Genomic DNA, 20,757 nt, shown 5'->3' on the forward strand with positions numbered 1-20,757 from the left:
TTAACTCTCTTTAAAACCCAGCTAAAAATATTCTCTTCTTCCTTGCTTATATATTTTAACTCTTCCCTGCCAGGAATTTTTATTTTTTCACTTAAAGTTCTAATTTATTTTAGCCTACATTTTTTCCCTAATATCACTACAATAGTCTATTTAGTTTTACCCATCAAATGATACTATATATTAGTATAATAAATTGGCCTTAATTATGATGGCAATGACTTTTTAAATCAAACTGAATGCCATAAAATTACACAACTTGATCATTGTTTTTAAATTAGCTGAAAATTTTTGCAAAATGTAAAATTAAGACATTTTTGTTAAAAAATAGAGATAGGAAGGAAAATAGAGATGTGGAATTAAGATATAATGTAACAAGTTTTAATTTTGAAATTAGATCTAGGAGGAAAGCTAATAAGTTAGTCACTTGTCAACCACTTGTAAGGAATCTGACATGTTCAAGTCACTGTGTTAAAATCTAGAAAGTTGAAGACTGTATAACCTAATAATATGGAATATGAAGCATAAAGTAATTTCCAAGAATAAAATTGGGGGTCTCACACACACTCATTTCAAAACTTACTACAAAGCTGAAGTAATAAAAACAGTGTGGTGCTGGCATAAAGAGAGACATGTAGACCTATGGAATAAAATAACCCAGTAATAAGCCTTCACGTATACAATGAAACGATTTTTGACAATGGTGCCAAGAGAATTCAATGTGGAAAAGATACTTTTTCAACAAATGGTGTTGGGAAAACTGGATATTCATATATGAAAGAGTGAAGTTGGACTTTTACCCTTATATCTTTTATGCAAACAAAGTCAAAATGAATCAAGATCTAAAAATAGAGTTGAAACTATAAAGAAAACATAGAAAGAAAGCTTCAAGGCATTGGATTTGGCAACAGTTTTTGTTTTTTGTTTTTTTTTTGTTTGTTTTTTATTTTGTTTTTTTTTGTTGTTGTTGTTGTTTTTGTTTTTGATGTGGAACCAGAAACACAGCAACAAAAGTAAAAGTTAGGGATCCCTGGGTGGCGCAGCGGTTTGGCGCCTGCCTTTGGCCCAGGGCGCGATCCTGGAGACCCAGGATCAAATCCCACGTCGGGTTCCCGGTGCATGGAGCCTGCTTCTCCCTCTGCCTGTGTCTCTGCCTGTGTCTCTGCCCCTCTCTCTCTCTCTCTCTCTCTGTGACTATCATAAAAAAATAAAAAAATAAAAAAAAATAAAACTTTTTGGGTATAAAGGACATTATAAAAAAAAAAAAGTAAAGAAAGCAAAAACAAAAACAAAAACAAAAAAAACGTAGAAATAGCCTACAGAATTGGAGGAAATATTTGCTTATCGGATAGCTGATAAGGAGTTACTATCCAGAATATATAGAGGACTCCACCACTCAACAACAAAACCAAATCAACCCAAAGTGTAGGATACCCTATTGGTATCATGGAGAACTGCTTGATGGGGAAAACCTCCCATGTGTCTGGTCTGAGCAGTGGTGTGAGTTTGGTAGCAATGTGAGAGGGAAGGAGATACCCGGGAGTAGTGTAGGTTTTTCCTTCTCAGATACTTCGGGTTGCAAAATTTATAGGGACAGTGTTTCAATTTGGGAAACTGAAAACATTCCAGAGGTAAGTAGTGGTAATGATTGTTAACAATGCAAATGTATTGAATGCCACCAAACTCTACACTTAAAATTGTAAATTTTATGCATATTTTATTGCAATTGAAAGATATGTAGATTAGATACAAAAAAAGATATATGGAATGGATATAATGAGAACAGGATAGATAAATTGAGAATTATACATACAAAATACATATGTAATCTTACAATAATCAGAAGAATCAAATTATAACTGAGATTTTTATTTACTCATCATATTGGGAAAAAATAAAGATCAATGAAATTATGTACCAATAAGCTCATTGAATGCAGATTGTCCTTTTGGTCATGGGAGTGCTGCCTGTCAAAGGGCAATATGCATTAACTCTTAATACTAAAACTGCTGATAACCCAACTATGTAATTCTTGGTATTTACCCTGGAAAGTATGTGTTCAGAAAGAGTCATGAACAGACTTGGATTATAGCTTCATTTTGATAGGGGTTAAAAAGCCTTCTAGTGTTCATAATCATTTTACTAAGGAAATGAAGATCACAAATCTATATTGTGAACTATTTTTGTGATGGTTAAAACAATCTGTATATACATACACATATGTATCTATAGGAAACAGTGATATTTTCCAGATAAATTGTTAAGTAATAAAAGCTACTGAGAAAAAAAAATAATGAAATATATATCTGAAAAAAATTCAAACCCCAAATATATCTCACTAAAACAAATATTTCCCATTTTGATTATAAATTTATATTGAGTTTATTTATGGTTGTTATTAGAAAATCAGCATGATACCAACTGTTGGAAAAAAAAATAAAAAACTATTTTAAATGTAATTAAACTAAATTTTCCAATCCACCCTACCTTAAAAGTAACAATTTCTATTTATTATCTTTGTACATATAATACAAAATTATGCATATATATGTAAATTTATATGATGTTAGTGTGTATTAATGGTTTCATATGATTTCATTAAATAGATGTTTCTTATTATTTTTATTTTTAAGATTTACATTTCTGCTTTGAGATACTTTGGGGTACTAGAATAAACATCTTTGTAAATATAGTCATTTGCATTTTGAAATATTTTTACAAACATTCTAAGGGGTAGGAATACTGGTCAAAAGCTACATATGTTTTACTGAATAATTCTCCAAAGGTACTCAAGCAATTCACCTTCCCAGATGTAGCATAGAAACATATTACCTATTGCTTTCAAACTAATTTAACGAACACTGGGCATAATTATTAACTTTCTTATTTTTTTCTGACTTGAAAATCATAAATGGCATCCATTGCTGCTTATTTGCAATCTTTTTTACTTTCAAAAGTGAAAAAGATCTAATATTGTGGTCTTCCAAACATATATTCTCTTGTGGGATTTTTTTTCTTTTTTTATTCAAGGAAGTCTTAATATCATAGTTATCAAATTATATGAATATAATAGTGGTATTATTGTTATAACTGTTATATTGTGGGATGACTGGGTGGCTCAGCAGTTGAGTGTCTGCCTTCGGCTCAGGTCCTTATCCCAGGATCCCGGATCGAGTTCTGCATTGGGCTCCTTGTGGGGAGCCTGTTTCTCCCTCTGCCTATGTCTCTGCCTCTCTCTCTCTCTGTGTCTCTCCTGAATAAATATATAACATATTTTTTTAAAAAACTGTTATATTGTCTTTTCAATTGTATCTGCTTTTTCTTTAGAAAATTGTTAATATTATATATTGCCATGTTGTATTATATATAAATGCTATATCAATAGAAAGTCATTATTATATAGCAATATTAATATCATTATTATCACTTTTAGAACTACTATTCTTTTTGTCCCCCATTATTTAATAAAACATACATACACAGACAGCACAAATCATAGTTACCACAAAGCTTGATGTGTTCACACAACATGAAGATTTCTGTGTAACCTGCAACCAAATAAAGAACCCAGTTATTACCAAAACCTGAGGCCCCATGTTTCCCTTTTTAGTTACTGTTATTTATTATAATATAATTTTATACACATACATATATTGATGTTTATTATCTTTGAATTACCTTTCTTCACCTCAAATTTTAGAAAGGTATAATGCCCTCAAATATCAGACAAATACTCTGATTTACGTTCTACTAGATTCTCAATATTTGCTTTTGAGTGTTAGAAATTGAATATATAAATTCTTGGGAATGAAGTTAAAGTAGTCCCAGCTGGACATGAAATATTAATTAAATGAATATGCACATGGCAGTTATATACATTAAAATGATATTACCAAATATAATATGTTAATTTGGAAGTACTGTAGTTTTTTCATTCCTCATTTCAAGTAATGGTACAAAAACCTTACCTGTGTCTTTTCTGTCATGTCTTTTATCATAACTGATTTCTGCCATCCAGGTAGTTTCCTGAGCACCTCATTTATACTGCTGCCAAGTTCTTTAAGATCAATATTCTTTTTAATCTGCATATACTTCTGTTCCTAGAGTTCATTATGAGGCATAAATAGCCATTTGCAAAATATATGGATTAGTGTTAGTTCGTTTATCTGTTTCTATATTCTCTTGTGTTGTCCTGTAGGTTTGTTTTCATGATCCTTAAGTAGTAAAGTATAGCCAGTTAATGTATCACATGGTGATGCATCAAGCCTCTAAAGGGATTAATGGCAGTCTCTAGATTTGTAATTATGGTCACTTAACTATAAAACAATTGCCACCTACATTAAATATATTTGGCTCCTTTTCTTTAAACTTTATCAAGTGACATCTAAAAGTACCAGAAGTTTTCACTTATTGCCTTGATTTTAAGCCAATGATTATCTGGGAAATGTGTCTTTTTCAAAAAATAATAATTGAGATTATGCTCTACATAATGGAAAAAGTTGGTTAGATAATGATTCTAATTTAAGGCACAGTTTTGGGGAAATCAGTTTGTGATATGTCCTGGAATATTTGGCAACTCATTTGTGTCCTAACAAGATGAAAATTTGTGTAACTACACTTAAACTACCTGAAAAGAGGAGAGTTTATCTTTTCTCCATTACATAGGGCTTTGTATCTTCTATGATAAGTAACTTCAAATCAACTTCTCATAAGTGCCTCTAAGAAGTTCATGTATAGCTGGACTTCTTATTTCTGCTCAAGTCCACTCTTACACCCATGCCTCTGTTCCTATCTCTCCAAGAGATGCAGAGAGACCCAAAGAGCTACTTGAACTTTCTGGCTCTTTCTCAATGTTATGAGAAAGCCACCTCTACTGCTTTAATTCCTATATCACCTCTCATTTTCTCTTTTCAGCACCTATTCATTTTTAATTACTCAATAATTACCATGAAAATTTTAAAATCCATCTAGACTTGGTGTAAGATATGTTGTGAGTCAGAGATGTAACATCTCTGACAACAAATAAGTTCTCCCAAACCAGTTGTGTATAATCCTTTTTGTCTTCTCCTTTGTCTTTCTGTGTTTTAAATTTTCTGTTGGAGATAAAATTCTGAATTTTTATTCTACTTTACATAAGTGCTAATACTTCATAGTTTTAATTACTGGATAAAAAAGTTAGTGTCTTTTCAATAATTTTCTACATAAAAATAATATTTGATAACTTGTCTTGTTATTATCAAAAGAGCATTTAAAATATATCTGTTACCTTGCTATAAAATATATTTTGGGATTTTTGGTTGGAACACCTTACTTGTTTTTGAGAAGACTATTTCATTTGTTTTATACACTATATCTTCCTTGCTATAGCTAGATGAAATTTCTGACTTTTAAAAAATGTTTTTAATCACATATAATTCCAAAAATTTACAAGAATTTTCATCAGACACATCAAAGGGACCACCTATGGCTGAGTGAGAGTAGGAGAATTCTGTTAACCATTTTTATTTATAGTTCAAAATTTTTTTATGAGAATCATTTAGGAAGCTGCTAATATACAAATAAACAGCATTCACAAGTGAAATGCATGTTTTCCCTCTGAGAGCTATGCTATTTTAACTGCTAAGCCATACCTAGGGGATTGCTTTCAAAGGAAATCACTAACAAAAAACCAAGGTGGCATAATGTGGAGAGTATCATTGCTTAAGGATATTTCAGAACTTAAGGGTTTTTTTTAAAATATACATTATTAGCTTTATAGTAAACTTAAGGTTAAGCAAAATAATTTGGTGTTTGATAATCATTTCGTGCACAGAAAGCACTGGATAGAGAATAAGAAAAAGGAGATCCTTTTTTAGCTGGCTTGAAAATGCCAGGTTATTTCTTTTTTATTTGTTTGTTTGTTTGTTTGTTTTTAAATGCCAGGTTATTTCTATTCCTCATCTTGACCACGTAAGGAATGAGATGATGATTACAACTGTGAGCAATCTGCATTTGAGGTATTAGGCAAATTAACCTGACTTTGAACTCTATCAGTTGAAGTAATGGTAGTAAAATTGTTTGTCCTATCATTGTATTTATACTCATACTAGCTCGGGTTTTACTTAAAAAAAAAATCTACACTATCCAGCTGGCTTAATTAAGTATTAGGTTTTAGGGAAATATCTCACATAGCTGCAAAATACATGAAACCATAGGGGTAAGTGATTATCCTGAACTATTGGGATACACATTGATGAAACTAAGACAAGGCCTTTTAAAGACTAAGAACTATTTCCAGGCAGTGGTTACATTGTCCATAGCATGGGATACTCTTTAAATTAAAAAATAAAAAAAAAAGAAATTTAACAAAATTTTAAAAATCCATTGAGGACATCTCTACTCTCTTCAGTTTAAAAATGGATTTCAAGTTGCCTCTTAGATGTGCCAATCTGGAAGCCCGGAATGAAAGAGAAAGGGAAAGAAGAGCTCAACTATAAAGTTGGTAATACATTAGCTAATTCTTTTATGGAACATTTTGAAGCATAGGATATTAAATCACCTTTTCCTGTTCAGTTAGCTTTTGAGTCTGATAAGCATCAAAGCTCAGAGAGAAAAGCAAAGTCCAAAGAGACTGACATATAAGCACACAGTTTAAAAATTTAGAAAAAGAAGTGTTGTACCTTAAGATCTTTCTTGTAGTTATGCTGAAACTGCCACTAGTTTTGTAATAAAAACTGAAAATTTAAAAAAAACACAAAAACAAAAGAGAGAGAAAGAAAAAAAGAGGACCAAGTTGGAATCAAGTTTCACAAAGGGACTTCAGTCGCTTTTTGAGGACTTTAAAACATCTGCAGAAAACGTCTTTCTGTTTGACTATTGATGGCAGTAGCAAATTATAGGCCCGTTTCTACACCATTATTCAGCATCTGCCAATGATGACCCCCACCCTTTGCCCTATATGTAAATATATGTTCTTTGCAATTCCCAAATGGGTTGGTAACCAATGGAGAAAGATTTGGAAAAAGACACCTCAATTTCATGAAGTACATGGAGCCAGTAGCTCATGACTGGATATTAGCTGAACTGCTGACCTCATAGTTGATAGAGCTTTCAAAAGTGCTTAACTTAGTAGCAAAGAGTAGCTTACCCTCTGGTGAAATCAGGATCAATACTTATTAAATACTTCATGAACTCTATTCATTTCTAAAACCGCCACTTGTCTGCCCTTCCTGTCATGTTCTGAATTAATTTGATATGTAATACAATTCTTACATTTTGTATTAGGTTACTTGTATGCTGAAAAGGGAAAGGCATACCTTGGATGATGAGGGAGGAGTCTGTTATTGTTGTATCGTTAACTATCTCTCCTTTTTTCTGAGAGATGGAGTATAACACCCTTCTAGAACATATTTTTTTCATTACTTTCCCTCTATCCTCCTTATTATTGATAGGCCTAAAATCACAACCAAAACATTAAACATTTATTATATACTTTCTTCCCAGCTCTCTGAACAAAAGTGATTTCTGTAAACACAAATTAATCATTTTCCCCAAATACTCTATTGATTGTCTGAAATGAAGCAAAATATGGGATGTCAGAGTAATTATAAATGTATCTGTTAATATTATTCTGAGGGAGTTCTGTTTAATATTTACTTTTTTCCTCTAGAAAAGAGTCAGTAAGACAAACTATATAATCTAGGAAATAAAGCTCTATATAGTCTCATTCTTGAAAGATAAAGTGGTAACTGTTTTTTTTACAGAATTTTCTGATATTTATAATAAAATATTTGGATATATATCATTATAAATTATTTAATTAATATTGTTAATTATGCTTCCCTAAAACTTTCATTTTTTCCTTAACAATACACATTGAATATGCAGTTATTTACCTGGCCCTATGACATGTCATTGTATGGGGAAATTTTTAACACATTTTCTACTGGCTGGCTTTGGAATGTTTTCTAAATTGTTGATTATTGTTAAACAGTACTGCTGTATACATTCTAGCACATCCTTGTATATTTCTATATATTGGAATATTTCCCTTCATGAAATTCATAGATTTAGAATCCTGGCTTTATAACATATGTGCATTCTAAAGGCCATATCATTTTGGGCTTCATCAACATTGTATAAAAGTGCCCATTTCCCCTACTCTGTACAGATAGCATACAATATGAGCAATCTTTGAAATCTTTGTCAGTTGTATAGTGCCTTTTCATTATTCTATTTTCTTATGCAGTGACACGTAGTAAAATCATTTTATCATTGATCATAATACGTATAAGTTTGTATACTAGATATAAATATAAAATTTGGTGACTTATCAACTCTAACCCATCTTCTATAACCTTTCCTCATTTATCTTTCTAGAAGTCTATGTTAATTTATAAATATCTAAAATTTAGCAAATATTTTAAATTTTTTTTGATTTGATAGCATTTCAGTTTACTTTTATTTTTCAAGTTAAGCATATTTTCATTACTTAAGTGAAATTATTTAAACATGTGAAAAATACACTGAACATTTTATTTCTCTCAGTGGAAAATTAAAGAACAAACTTGGTTCTTTGTTTTCTGGCTACATTGTTTGCAATAAAATTTGAAGATCTAAGGCCTACTTTTAAAGTATTCTTTTGGTTATGTGATTAAAAGGATATTGTACTTGTTCTGTAGGCAAGCTTTCCACTTCTCAGTATTTCATGCCTAGAAAATAGCGGGATTGTCTCTAAGTTTATCCTAATCTATGTGATATGTGACAGATCTCACACCATAATATTTAATATAGTCTTGCACAAATGACATGATGCCATATGGTGTCTAAAATTTAAACTGAAAATCGTAATTTTTGGATCTGATACTGGCAATCAATTTTAATGGTAAAATAATTTAATAAGGCAAGTGTAACAAAGTAAAATATAAAGTATTGATAATTTTACCTAAGGTTACCAGTCAATAATATTCAAAATCATTATTTTGACATTTACTTTAATTCAATTTTTAATGTAATCCCACTCTACTTTTTATTTTTTTCACCTTGAAAATATTTGCTTCAAACATTGAAACAAAAAATATTGAAACATTTTTTCTCCTTTATTAATAAGAATAGCATTTTGGTACTTCCCAATGGTAAAATGATCTTTCTATAAGGTCATGATTTTGGTTGGCCTAGCTATCCAGTTAAAAAATATTTCAATATTTTTTGACTAATACATATATATATAGAAAGATTTTTCCTGAAGAGACTTTATAAAGCAACAGCATCAATAATGTTAACATTAATATTATCTGTTATCTTCACTGTTACTTGCAAATGAAGCAGGCATTATTTTTAATTTTTCGAAAACTGATACCCAAGGAGAATAAATGACTTCCCAAGACTCTAAAACCAATACCCAATAGTAAACCAGAGTTTTTCTGATTGTTAAAATCATGAGAAGTGTGTGTGTGTGTGTGTGTGTGTGTGTGTGTGTGTGGTCAAGCTAAAATAGAGTGCTTGGAATGATCAAATTTAAAGGTGCATTTCCATAAGAAAAAAGCATTTGTAGAAAAATAGGAAGTTATGGAAATTCAATAGAATTAAAGCAAAGTAAATATGTGGATACAGTGGAGCAGAGAAGTGGACAACTCATAGTTTTGAACTGGGGGTACATATAATTGAAATTCAAATAAAATTGATAATTTAGTAAAAATTATTTATTTTATCATAGGTGAGAATGGTTGAATAAAACTGCTGGATATATCATTTGAGGGCAGCCAGGGTGGCTCAGCGGTTTAGCACTGCCTTCAGCCCAGGGTATGATCCGGGAGACCCAGGATCGAGTCCCACGTCCGGCTCCCTGCATGGAGCCTGCTTTTCCCTCTGCCTCTCTCTCTCTCTGTTTCTCTCATGAATAAATAAATAAAATCTTTAAAAAATTGAAAAATAAAATCATTTGAATGTTGTCCTTCCTTCTATTGATGTGTCTCTTCAATATCTGTTTACCAATCTAACATCAAGACTTTCTACAAATTCATTCCTCCCTTTCAAATATATCTTCTATGACTCTATCACATTCTAAAATACATACTTTGCTCATTTGTAGTTTCATAATTTTGCTTTATTTTCCCTAGACCTGAGATGTTCTCTCTCCTATTAAATTATTAAATCAGATATTTCCAGTGTTCTGAATGCAAAAGATAGTTTTCTTCTGTATAGCTCTTTAGCCAATGCCATCCCCAAATAATCCCACTTCCTATGCATTACTACAGGATAATAACAACTCTTACTTCCTGAGAGTTTACTGCATGGCTTATCATGTTTATGTGTTCTGCTTGTGATATCTCCTTTATTTCTCAGGAAAACTCATTAAGATAGGTAATATTTTGATCTTCATTTTAAGGATGAGTAAACTGAGACCAGAAGACTAAGTAAACTTCTGAAGATTGCGTATCTACTGCTTGACTCTGCCTGCATTGTTTGGCTTGTAACTGCTTATCATTATCCACTTTTCATCCTCATTGACATTTAATGAACCACATAGCTTGGATATTTTTATGTAGGTCAGAACACATAACAGAGCAGTAACACATAGTAGGAGCTTAATAAAGTTCAGGGAAAACAATGAATATGCTTTCAATATTAAGAATGCTGGTAAGGCTTATTGCAGAGTTAAAAAATAAAATATGAACCCATGGTGATGTGGAACATTTAAATCTAATTTAATTATAATCTTTATATGAAGGAGAAAAAACTGCATGTGACAGCTGTGATATCCATAAAACTTTTGTTTAAAAAATTTTGTTTCTTATGTCTCAATTTATCTGTTTACACTGAATCTTTTTGTTTGTTTCTTTTCATGTTTTTTTTTAATTTCAATAAAGCTATTTTCACCCATGTTAGCTTCACTGATATGGTTTTAGTAGTTCTTATCTGAAATCATCCTCAGGAATTTTTTTTCTTTTTGGCTATTTCAAAAGCGAAAAAATACTTAATATCAGTATGAATAACACATGTGCTCATTGCAGCATAATGTTGGTGCAATCTGTGCTTGATACAGTTATAAATAAGTCTTTGAAAGCATTTTTCTGTATTTTAAATAAAGGCTATAGAAAGCCACAAGAAGGATCTAGTCTTGTTAATATCACAAGCTGTTTCCCCACCTGCACTCAGAGCAGCTTTAGTACAGCAGCTGTTTGGGTTCGTGTTGGCACATCACTGTCTGCACAGGAACCCCATGGTTTACACAGAAAATGAATAGGCCACAGTTCCAATGGGGGTCTTTAATAATCCTTCCTCTAATGCTACCATGTGTGAGCATTGGGCTTTGAAGGGGTGTGAGGTGTGAAGTTTCAGGAGGATTATATAAAGCTACTCAATTTCGAAAGGTAGAAAGAGCATTAGAAAAACTGAGAGTGCCTCTGCATTCCTCCTGCATGTTGATCAAATGCAGTTTATATTGATATTACAGCTTCATGTCCAGCATGTGATAGCAAGTAAAGGGATTGGTATAATTATGCAATTCACTCCATCCGGCCTCCTTTAACATTGACAAACAAAACCCAGCACAGATGTTTCATTGATTTTATTTACCAAATATTAGCTGTGAAAATATTAACCTGATGGGAACAAATATCTATCTAGTAGTACCTATGGAGATTAAATCCAAGAAGGAAGAAATTTACATATTGGACTTATTTATGTATAGTTGGGTGGCCATTGGACATTCAGGAATAAAACTTTTTCTTTCTTTCTTTCTTTCTTTCTTTCTTTCTTTCTTTCTTTCTTTCTTTCTTCTTTCTTCTTTCTTTCTTCTTTTCTTTCTTTCTTTCTTTCTTTCTTTCTTTCTTTCTTTCTTCTTTCTTTCTTTCTTCCTCTCCTTTTTTCTTTCCTTCTCTCTCTCTCTCCCCTTCCCTCCCTCCTTTCTTTTCCCGTTTCCCTTTCCTTTTCCCTTTCCCTTTCCTCTTTCTCCTTTCCTCTCCTCTCCTTTCCTCCCCTCCCCTTCCCTTCTTTCCCTTCCCTTCCCTTTCCTCCTTTCCTCCCTCACCTCTTTATTTCTTTCTCTCTCTCAATGTCACACAACCTACTAAAAATATCATGTGTGACAGTCAGTGAATTATGGTCTATTAGTCCTTGTGCTTACCTGACAGGTAAATTATTTATTGAATTTCAGGAATTCATTTAAAATGAAGGACTATGTTCTAATAACTCTTCTTTTAAAGTACTTCCAAGGACCCAGAATTCCCCCTCTAGTTGATTCTAAGCATTTTGTGGGGACTATAGCATGACAGAGGTGAATTATTACAGTCATTCACTTAAAGACATGCTGTGTGGAACTGCAGAACCAAAGTCCTAGAGCCTCATGAGCTATCTACCACCTCAAATTAGAATGTAAGTGCCAGGGATCCCTGGGTGGCGCAGCGGTTCGGTGTCTGCCTTTGGCCCAGGGCGCGATCCTGGAGACCCGGGATCGAATCCCACGTTGGGCTCCCGGTGCATGGAGCCTGCTTCTCCCTCTGCCTGTGTCTCTGCCTCTCTCTCTCTCTGTGACTATCATAAATAAATAATAATAAAAAAATTAAAAAAAAAAAGAATGTAAGTGCCAAAGATCTTTAAGCATTGAGGATGGCCAGTATTAACTTAAGGAATTTTTATCTCCAGTAGTATATGAAAACAAAAGTAAAAATTTGCTCAGTCCACCATGCTTTGCCTCTGTGAATCAGGTACTGTGCTAGGCACTTCAGAACTAAATGATGTATAAGACTGATACCGAAAGAAAGACTCACATTCAAGGAGGGGTGATAGAAGTGTAAACACATGCGTACACTAACACCCCGGTATAGAGGCATCTTCGAGGAGAGGGTAATAAACTCCTTCAGGATGTAAAAGAGAGAAGGCCTCTGATAAGATGACATCTTAAAACAGGACTTAAAAGAATAGAACTTTTCTAGGTGGATTAAAAGGTAGGATGAATCATATACACAAAGTGTGATTATAGATTAAATGGAGTTTGGTATTGCTTAGCTTCAAATCAACTGGAAGAGCATACAGACACTGAAAAGATGAGTCTGCAAAACAGGCTAAGGCCAGATCATGAAAAATATTTTTGTTTTCCTACTGATCTCAGGATGAAAAACTATTGATGTGAAATAAGTCAAAGGCTGGCACGTTTTTATTTATGTTTGGAAAGGTGCTTCCAACAGTGCAGAGTGGACTAGAGAGAGGTTTATGCAGGGGTGACTGTTTGGGGGAATTTTGCTATAGTACAAAGCCAGGTAATGGGAAAAATGGTAGGAAACCTTTAATAGGAGACACAAACAAGGATATATGTAAGAGGTGGATTTTCCAGTGTTTATTGAACTGCTGGAGTGAGGAAGAAGTGGATAACTTGAACATTTCTGAATTGATAAATCTTCTAAGCTTTTTTTCCGAAGATTCACAAAACATCATCCCCTCTTAAGTTTTGTCAGATGACAGTGACTTTTCTGTTCACTGCTCTGAATTTTTTGAACCCCTGAGTACTATCCTGATCTTATGCAACAGAATATAGACAAATTATAGACTTGTAGTGTAGGACAACCAATGACTGCTTCTAGTACAGCTTGCTGAATATTTGGGGACTCTTAGGGCTTGATGACAGATTTTTAAGCCACATATTAAAAATGATAGTAGCTACTACTGCCCTCCTTAAGGTTAAAACAGCTTCCAGTTTTTGCCCTAATATTGTCAAGAATCACAATTTCTTTCTCAGAAAACTACTCTAATTGGATTCAGTGGACCTTGACTGGCTTGTCACAGCTATATTCAGGGTGAAGGTGAAATCTTTGAGGAGTTTGTTCCTAGAAACAAGAGCTGAGCATATCTGATAAAGGCATTTAAGAGTATATATCTTTATGTAGGTTTTTTCATAGTACTTTCTATCATTTATATTATATAATAATTATATATATAATAATATACATATTTTCTATTTTCTGTATTTTACTTATAAAATAATAATTTCTAGAAAAAAAAAAGATAGTTCATGAAGGATGATTTAACACCCAAATCGTATGCATGTATACTTACATTTTTGAAAGTTTATCAATTAAATGAATATAAAACTTGAGAACCTTTTTTTGTTTTTTTACTGTATTGAAAAGATCTCAATTTTAAATTTGCAACAGGTGAGAATTTGCTCTTAAGTCTACATGAGGAATTAGGCATGTGTCCTGAGTAATTACCTGAATGAAAGAGGAACCTTAGTAACTTTGTAAGGTAAGTGCCTCCTTTAAACTTCTAAAATCTGGACCATATAAGAGGCCATTATTTAAAATAATTAGAGTTGATTTTTCTTGATAAGTTAGAGTAAAGTTAATTTACATTTCTCACTCAAATTCCCTTAATTCATACTTTGGTGGCTGGTCCATTACCATGTTTATGCTATTTTATACACTACACACACACGCACACACACACACATATCACACACATATATATATATGAATATACACATATATTAAATACTGAAAAAACATTGTCAAAAGACTATCTGCTAGGCTAACAAGTAGAAAATGTGATCTTTTTTAAAATAACATGAATATACCAAGCGTTTCAATATTTTGACGTCCCAGATAGCAGAATCACGATGTTGCAACATGTTCAAATATGAGATTGTATGAAGCATTTTGGTTCTAACTTCCAATTAAGACAGGGACCATTTTGGACTTAGCCTATTTCCTGGGGAGCCACAGTGATGTTTTCAAAAGTAACAGGACACAGTTTGTCTCTTCATTCATTTACCTAAAAGAAATGTGGCAGGGAAAAACTTGGAGGTAAGGACTAAAAGTGTGACAGATATACGGCATGAGAAACAAAGCTCCTTAAAGAGAAAGTAAATGTTACAAGAGAGAACTCTGTTGGAAGGTGAGCCAATCAAAGTTGGTTGTGCTAAATGAAGCGGCTAAGAGAGAGGCGCCTCTGACTTCTCAAATTTATATTAAAAAATTCTGCTGCTCACCTTTCACGAACCCGATTCCCTAACAAGCAGGTTGACATTAAGTCCTTCGTTCTTTAGAAATTTTAATATTTGGGGAGTATATGGAGTGTGTCACCTGGAAATGTAAAAAGCAATTCTTAAGATATGGCACTCTGTTCCAGTTTCATCAGGATGTAATTCTTTTCTTTTTAATGAGTAGTTTGATTATCACTGTGGAAGTGAGAATACCTGAATTCTGAGGTGCTATACAGAAATGCAACTGAAAAAGCAAGCAATAATCTTCAAGTAGATCAGTTTCTGAAAGTGGCATTACTTTCATCTATCAATGATATTAAACTGTTTGTCTTTTATTGAAAGGCAGAAAGAGAAGGGACTAGATTTTTGCAAGGTTTAATACAATTTGAGATGCTAACTATAACACCTAAAAGTAAGGGTATGTTTATGACATTTTACTGTGTTTTGTCTATTTTCTGAAAAACTCTTATTCAAGAATGATTTCTGATAATAATGCACTAAATGGGCTCAGTGTGGGGTTGAATAAGTGCTGCTCTTTTGAAAGAGACCAGACTTTTTCAGAAAGTATTAAAATTTTGCATTGATAAGAAAACTTTTGACTCTCTAAATTGAGCCTCATAAAGAATCTCTTTTAACTGATCTTCACTCTGGCTCCATAATGGGTGGGTGGGAATGAGGGAGGAGAACTTTTCTACTTCTCTCAAACCCTAAAAATTTTCAAATCTTTTTCTTGTAATTTTGATTAATAGCACCCTTGATTTTGATTTATATTATCCTATTATCCATTATATGGGAGAAAGAGAAGTCACTTTTTTTCCAATTGAATTTTAAAAATTAGGGCTAGCAGTGATGGAATTTAAAATCAAATTATCCTGTCAGAGTGACAGATAAATCTCAAGAGAATCTAATGAGATTTTCCCCTGGCAGGATGCTAAATTTCTCCCTTTCCCAGATTCCTTCATTCCAGATTTTGACTGTGAGTGACAGTGAGCATCTATGTTTTGAAATATGTTATTATTTGTGTCATTTGATTCTTATTTAGAAATTCTGGGTTGGCTTCCTTACTTATTTGTTCTAGGTTAAAGGGGAAAAATATACATAGATGTCAAGTAGGTGCATTTTTTCCTATGGAAAGTTGTGGGTAATTTCCATATACTTGAATTTGGTTAAAGAGAGCAGATTCACCAAATTCTACTCCTGCCTTTACACGTTACTATTCTTAAAGAATCCCTATTACAGAAGTGGAGGTGGTGTAAATATGATACAATTTTCTTACAATACTGCTCTATTCCTGTTTAGTTTTTTTTCCCTTTCCTCTTTATTTTCTCATTATCCTCAACTACATCTCCGGTGCTTTCACAGTAATATATAGACCTTTAGAGTTCTGTATTCACTCAACAATTTTGTTTTATATAATCATGGATTTAGAGAGTCTCCATTTTTGATAGCTAAAAAGAAACTATTATTTGCTGTCTTTTAAAACACATGACAACAACTCTTAAATGAACTAATGGATGTGCACTTCATTTCTCTGCAATGGAACATATCTAAGATAAGCAAGCAGTATATCAAATGTCATTAACTAAATAACTGAATTGTCAAATGATAGTTTAAAATGTCTTGCAGAGGCAAAAGAAGTACAGAAAAAAGGATTTGTTATTAAGGGGCCCTCCATATTAAGAGATTGTGTTAGAGTAGAAGGAGCATTGCAATAGGAAGTTTGACTCTCGACTGAGCCTCTTTCCTCCCTCTGAATGTGGAGTTCATGAATAGCTTGTAAGCTTTAGTTTCCACAGGCCAGAAGCTAGGCAAAAGCTGCAGCTATAACGAAAACTTTGTTTCTTCATTATATTTCTGTCTTGAATGTTGTTGCAATCCCTAAAACAGAGGATATTAACAAGTAAGTATCCCCTGAGAAGCCTGCTCTGGTTACTCAATTATTATCCCAAAATGAGGAATAGTGAGGATATTAGGTAATAATTCAAAGAACAGATGATACTCAAAAGAAAATGTGGCAAGTTACCTATGTGTGGGCCCTGAAGAGCCGTACATACTGTACATTAGTTAAGAGTCTTAATAAAAGAACAGAAGGAAGGGAAAATAACACAAAATGAAGAATGAATTACTTAAGATTAAATAGTTTCTATTACAGAAATAGGCTACATGTAGAGCTAATGGCAGGCATTTTCTACAGACAGATGGAATGCTCTCATCCCCCAATCGTATTGATATGAAATGAAGTCTCTGTTAAGATTCATTTTTCCTGAAAAATTTGCATATAAATATAAACATCATTACTAGGGGCTAATTGCCCTGTAGGAACTAAAATGTGGGAATTAACATCTTTAGTCGTTTTTATTATTATTTTTTAAAGTATCTCTAACACGCATCATATTTGGTACTGCATGGCTGCAACAGATAATTACCACCATTAAGAATCTCAAACGCAAAATCAAAACCATTTGGAATGGCTTCCAGGGCAACCCAGCACAGTAAGTAGCCACCAAAATGAGTATATGAGGTTTATGTTCATGCATATTCATAAGGGTACTTAATTCGACATTCATGGTAGGGGGCTTTTGAAAGCTTGTCAAAAGAGCAGCCCCAAAACAAGACCAAACATCAAAGGTAAGAAGATGCAGTACATCTCACGCCCACACACATACAAATATTGCTTGCAGGAGGCAATGAATAACACTAAAGGAATTTTTTATTTTAACTACTCAGAGGAGATGGAAACTTCTACGAAGATGTAAATCACGAGCCTTTGCCTTTATCATTCATTTATTGATCAGAAAGGTCAGGGGTATAAGTTATTCAAAGGATGGATCTTAGGCAACAATTCTGGATAAATGGGCAGGTAGCCTTGTGTGATTTATGTCCCTTGCTTGTGTGGAATATGAGGAAAAGTTTGAGGGCATGTCTTAAGAACTGAAAAAAAAAAGTGAAAGAATACAACCATGGCTGTGACACTGACGGTATCTGAAACATTGCCCATTTTGTGGGTACGTCTGTGTATTTCAGTTTACAGGTGCTGCCTTGTTCAACTATTGTGTTCAGAGGCGATCTTGCTGACATTATACTTTTCAAAACCATTTCCATGACATTCAGCAAATGTTTATTCTGGTGGAACAAATCTGTTAAATTATAGATTAGAAACAGTACAAAGAAACCTTTACAAATGTTTCAGTTTCAGTTTTGCACAAAGCAAACAGCATTATATTTAAATGAAGCACTCCTTGTTAGAATAAAACATCTGCACAAGAAGGTACTATGCCTGATTTTTTAATTCTCTTTCCTTTCCTTGATGAGCATAGTTGTCTGAAGTTGTGAAAGACACACAGAGTGTTGGGGATGGTATCTCTTCAGTTCCTTTCAAATACCCACCTCTACAATTCCTTCCTGCTCACCTGTCATTTTCCTATATTTTCTAACTCCTGTTCCTTACTTGTGTTCCCCACCCACACTTTTCCCTCTTAATTCTCCCTTATTCCTCAGAATGGTATAAATATAAAGCAGTGACTCTTCCCATCATGGTGGTCTCATAATTACTTAATGCACATGGGCATTGAATTCTGTCCAGTCACTCCTTCACACCTGTGGACAATCATTATGGTGGCAAAGTATTAGAGAGTGACGGATTGGTGTTTTTAGAAAAACATTGTTTGCATAGTTTCCAGGGTGCTACCAGACTCATCATAAGTTTAAACTGACCTGTTTATGGGCATATTTTTGATCCATAAGTCAAATTTGAAGTTGTTTTATAGGTTAGAGGAGAGGTGAGTGATTATAGGTTAGAGGAGAGGTGAGTGATTCTTTATGAAAGATTTGTTTTTAGGGCTAAATGTTATCTCAAAATGACATAAATCATTATTTTTTAAATTGCTGAAAGATGCTTTTAAAAATTGTTTATGATACTTTGTGTTGATAACCAAATAAATAGATGATGCTGTTTAGGAAAAAATTGCAAAAAAAGACAAAAATATCTAAAATACTGACTCTTCAAAATCAGACACTAAAAAATGTCAACATGGCATAAAAGAGTAATAGAACTTAGGTGACTCTAACTGTCCTTTAAAATGTATTTTTAACATGCATTTAAAACACATTGAAGCATATTCTAAATTTTGGAACATATTAGGACACAATACATTAAAGAGCAGTATGCACAAGAATATCCAGACAGATAAATAAGAATGAATAGAAAACACAGAAATATATGTGTAATCACATGTATATGAATTCAATGCATAGAATTAAAAAAATACCACAAACCATTTGCAAAAGAAGGATGACTTAATAAATAGATTTGAACATACTGGCTATTTTTAGGAGGGGACAATAATTTAGATCCTCATTTCACATCATATACCAAAATAAATTCAAGAGGGAAACACAGAAGCTGAATTTATAGATTAATGGAAAGTCAACGTAGGGTAAATGTAAAGCTAAAATCTTATAACGTAATGACAATTTAGATAATTACTTTTTGTGATCTGTGGACTTCTAAGCATAAACAAACTTTCAAAGTATGAAAGCAACAGAGACAATTCCAAGGGAAAGATCAATATACTTGAATTAAAATTTACAAACGTTTATACATCAAAAAGTCATTATTAGCAAAATAAAATGATAAATAAAAAACTGGGGAAGTACTTTTCAAAAGTACAGAGTTAAAGAATTTTAAAAACACTCAGGTCTTTTTTTATTGGTCAACAATGGTAAAGAAGTTTCAAAGTATAAGAACTACAAAAGAATAATAAGCATATGAGAATAGTTGAACTTCAGTTATAAGGGAATGAAAAGTTTTTTAAAAACATGAAGGAGCCCTTTTTTGGTTTGGTTTTGTTTGTTTGTTTTTTCTTGCCATCTAACATAGCAAACATAGCATAAAAAGATAAAATCCTCCCTGTGTGTTTTGGGAGACATAAGCAGTCTCATAGACAACTGGTATGTGTGTAAATTAGCATCAACATTCTGAAAAGCATTTTTTACTACCATGGAATGGGAGCTTGACAAACTTGTAAAAAATACATTACCAGTTTTAAAAAATCCTGGGTAAATGATTAGACATTCAGAGAATCCCATAGAAGAAAGTATTTGCTGTAACAAAGAAAAACTTCAATTATTTTTACCCTATGAATCCTTTAAATGCTACCATTACTCATTAAAGTAGCATAAACAGTGTGTTTTCTCTATATATTTACACTGACTGGAAGTTGCTTTCCCAACCTTGATTTATAATCCACCTTCAGATTCTCAAGGTCTGTGTGACTGTCACAGTGATTTCTTACGAAAAATGCCCAAGTCTTCCAAATTAGTCAACATACAGAAAGATAAGGAGGGCAGTCAGGCTTTTGTGCAGGTAAGAGGTTGGTGTAGAAGGCAGAGAAGCTCCAGCCCAAACGCACCTTGAAGCACTACAAGCTTAGCAATATAGGAGAAAGATATTTAGCAACTGAGGATGATGCATGTTTGTTCAGCTGGTAGCATTTATTCATGCTCTATTAATAGCATAGTGAGGTGCTTGGCTTACAAATGGGAGTATGATAAAATGATACATCAAACATGAGCTGTGATGTATGGAAGAGTAGAATCTTGAATAGGAAATATGTGTGGTGCATGTGTGGAAGCAAGAAGCACAGGGGTAGGAAACATACTTATCTAGTCTACTATTGTGCTCCAAATATGTGACACATAGTGGCTAGTCCCTAAATAGTTTTGAATGAATGAATATTTCTTTTATGGACTAAATTGCTTTAATGCATACTTAAGATTTGGGCACAGAGAAGGGGGGAAAAAGA

General features: G+C 33.0%; 1 protein-coding gene across 2 annotated transcripts in view; it reads left to right on the forward strand.

Moving 5' to 3' along the window:
- TENM2 (teneurin transmembrane protein 2) overlaps positions 1-20,757 on the forward strand; it is a 3,550,639-nt gene that overhangs the window by 1,311,074 nt on the left and 2,218,808 nt on the right. Inside the window, exon 7 of one of the 2 annotated variants that reach the window (XM_041750468.1) lies at positions 14,127-14,217. The exons of the other annotated variant lie outside the window; for it this stretch is intronic. The gene's annotated coding sequence lies outside the window, so the exon portion shown is untranslated. The remainder of the gene's footprint in view (positions 1-14,126; positions 14,218-20,757) is intronic. 2 annotated transcript variants of the gene reach the window in all.

This window comes from Vulpes lagopus, chromosome 3 (assembly GCF_018345385.1).
Source record: "Vulpes lagopus strain Blue_001 chromosome 3, ASM1834538v1, whole genome shotgun sequence".
In the NCBI taxonomy this organism is placed as follows: Eukaryota; Metazoa; Chordata; class Mammalia; order Carnivora; family Canidae; genus Vulpes; species Vulpes lagopus.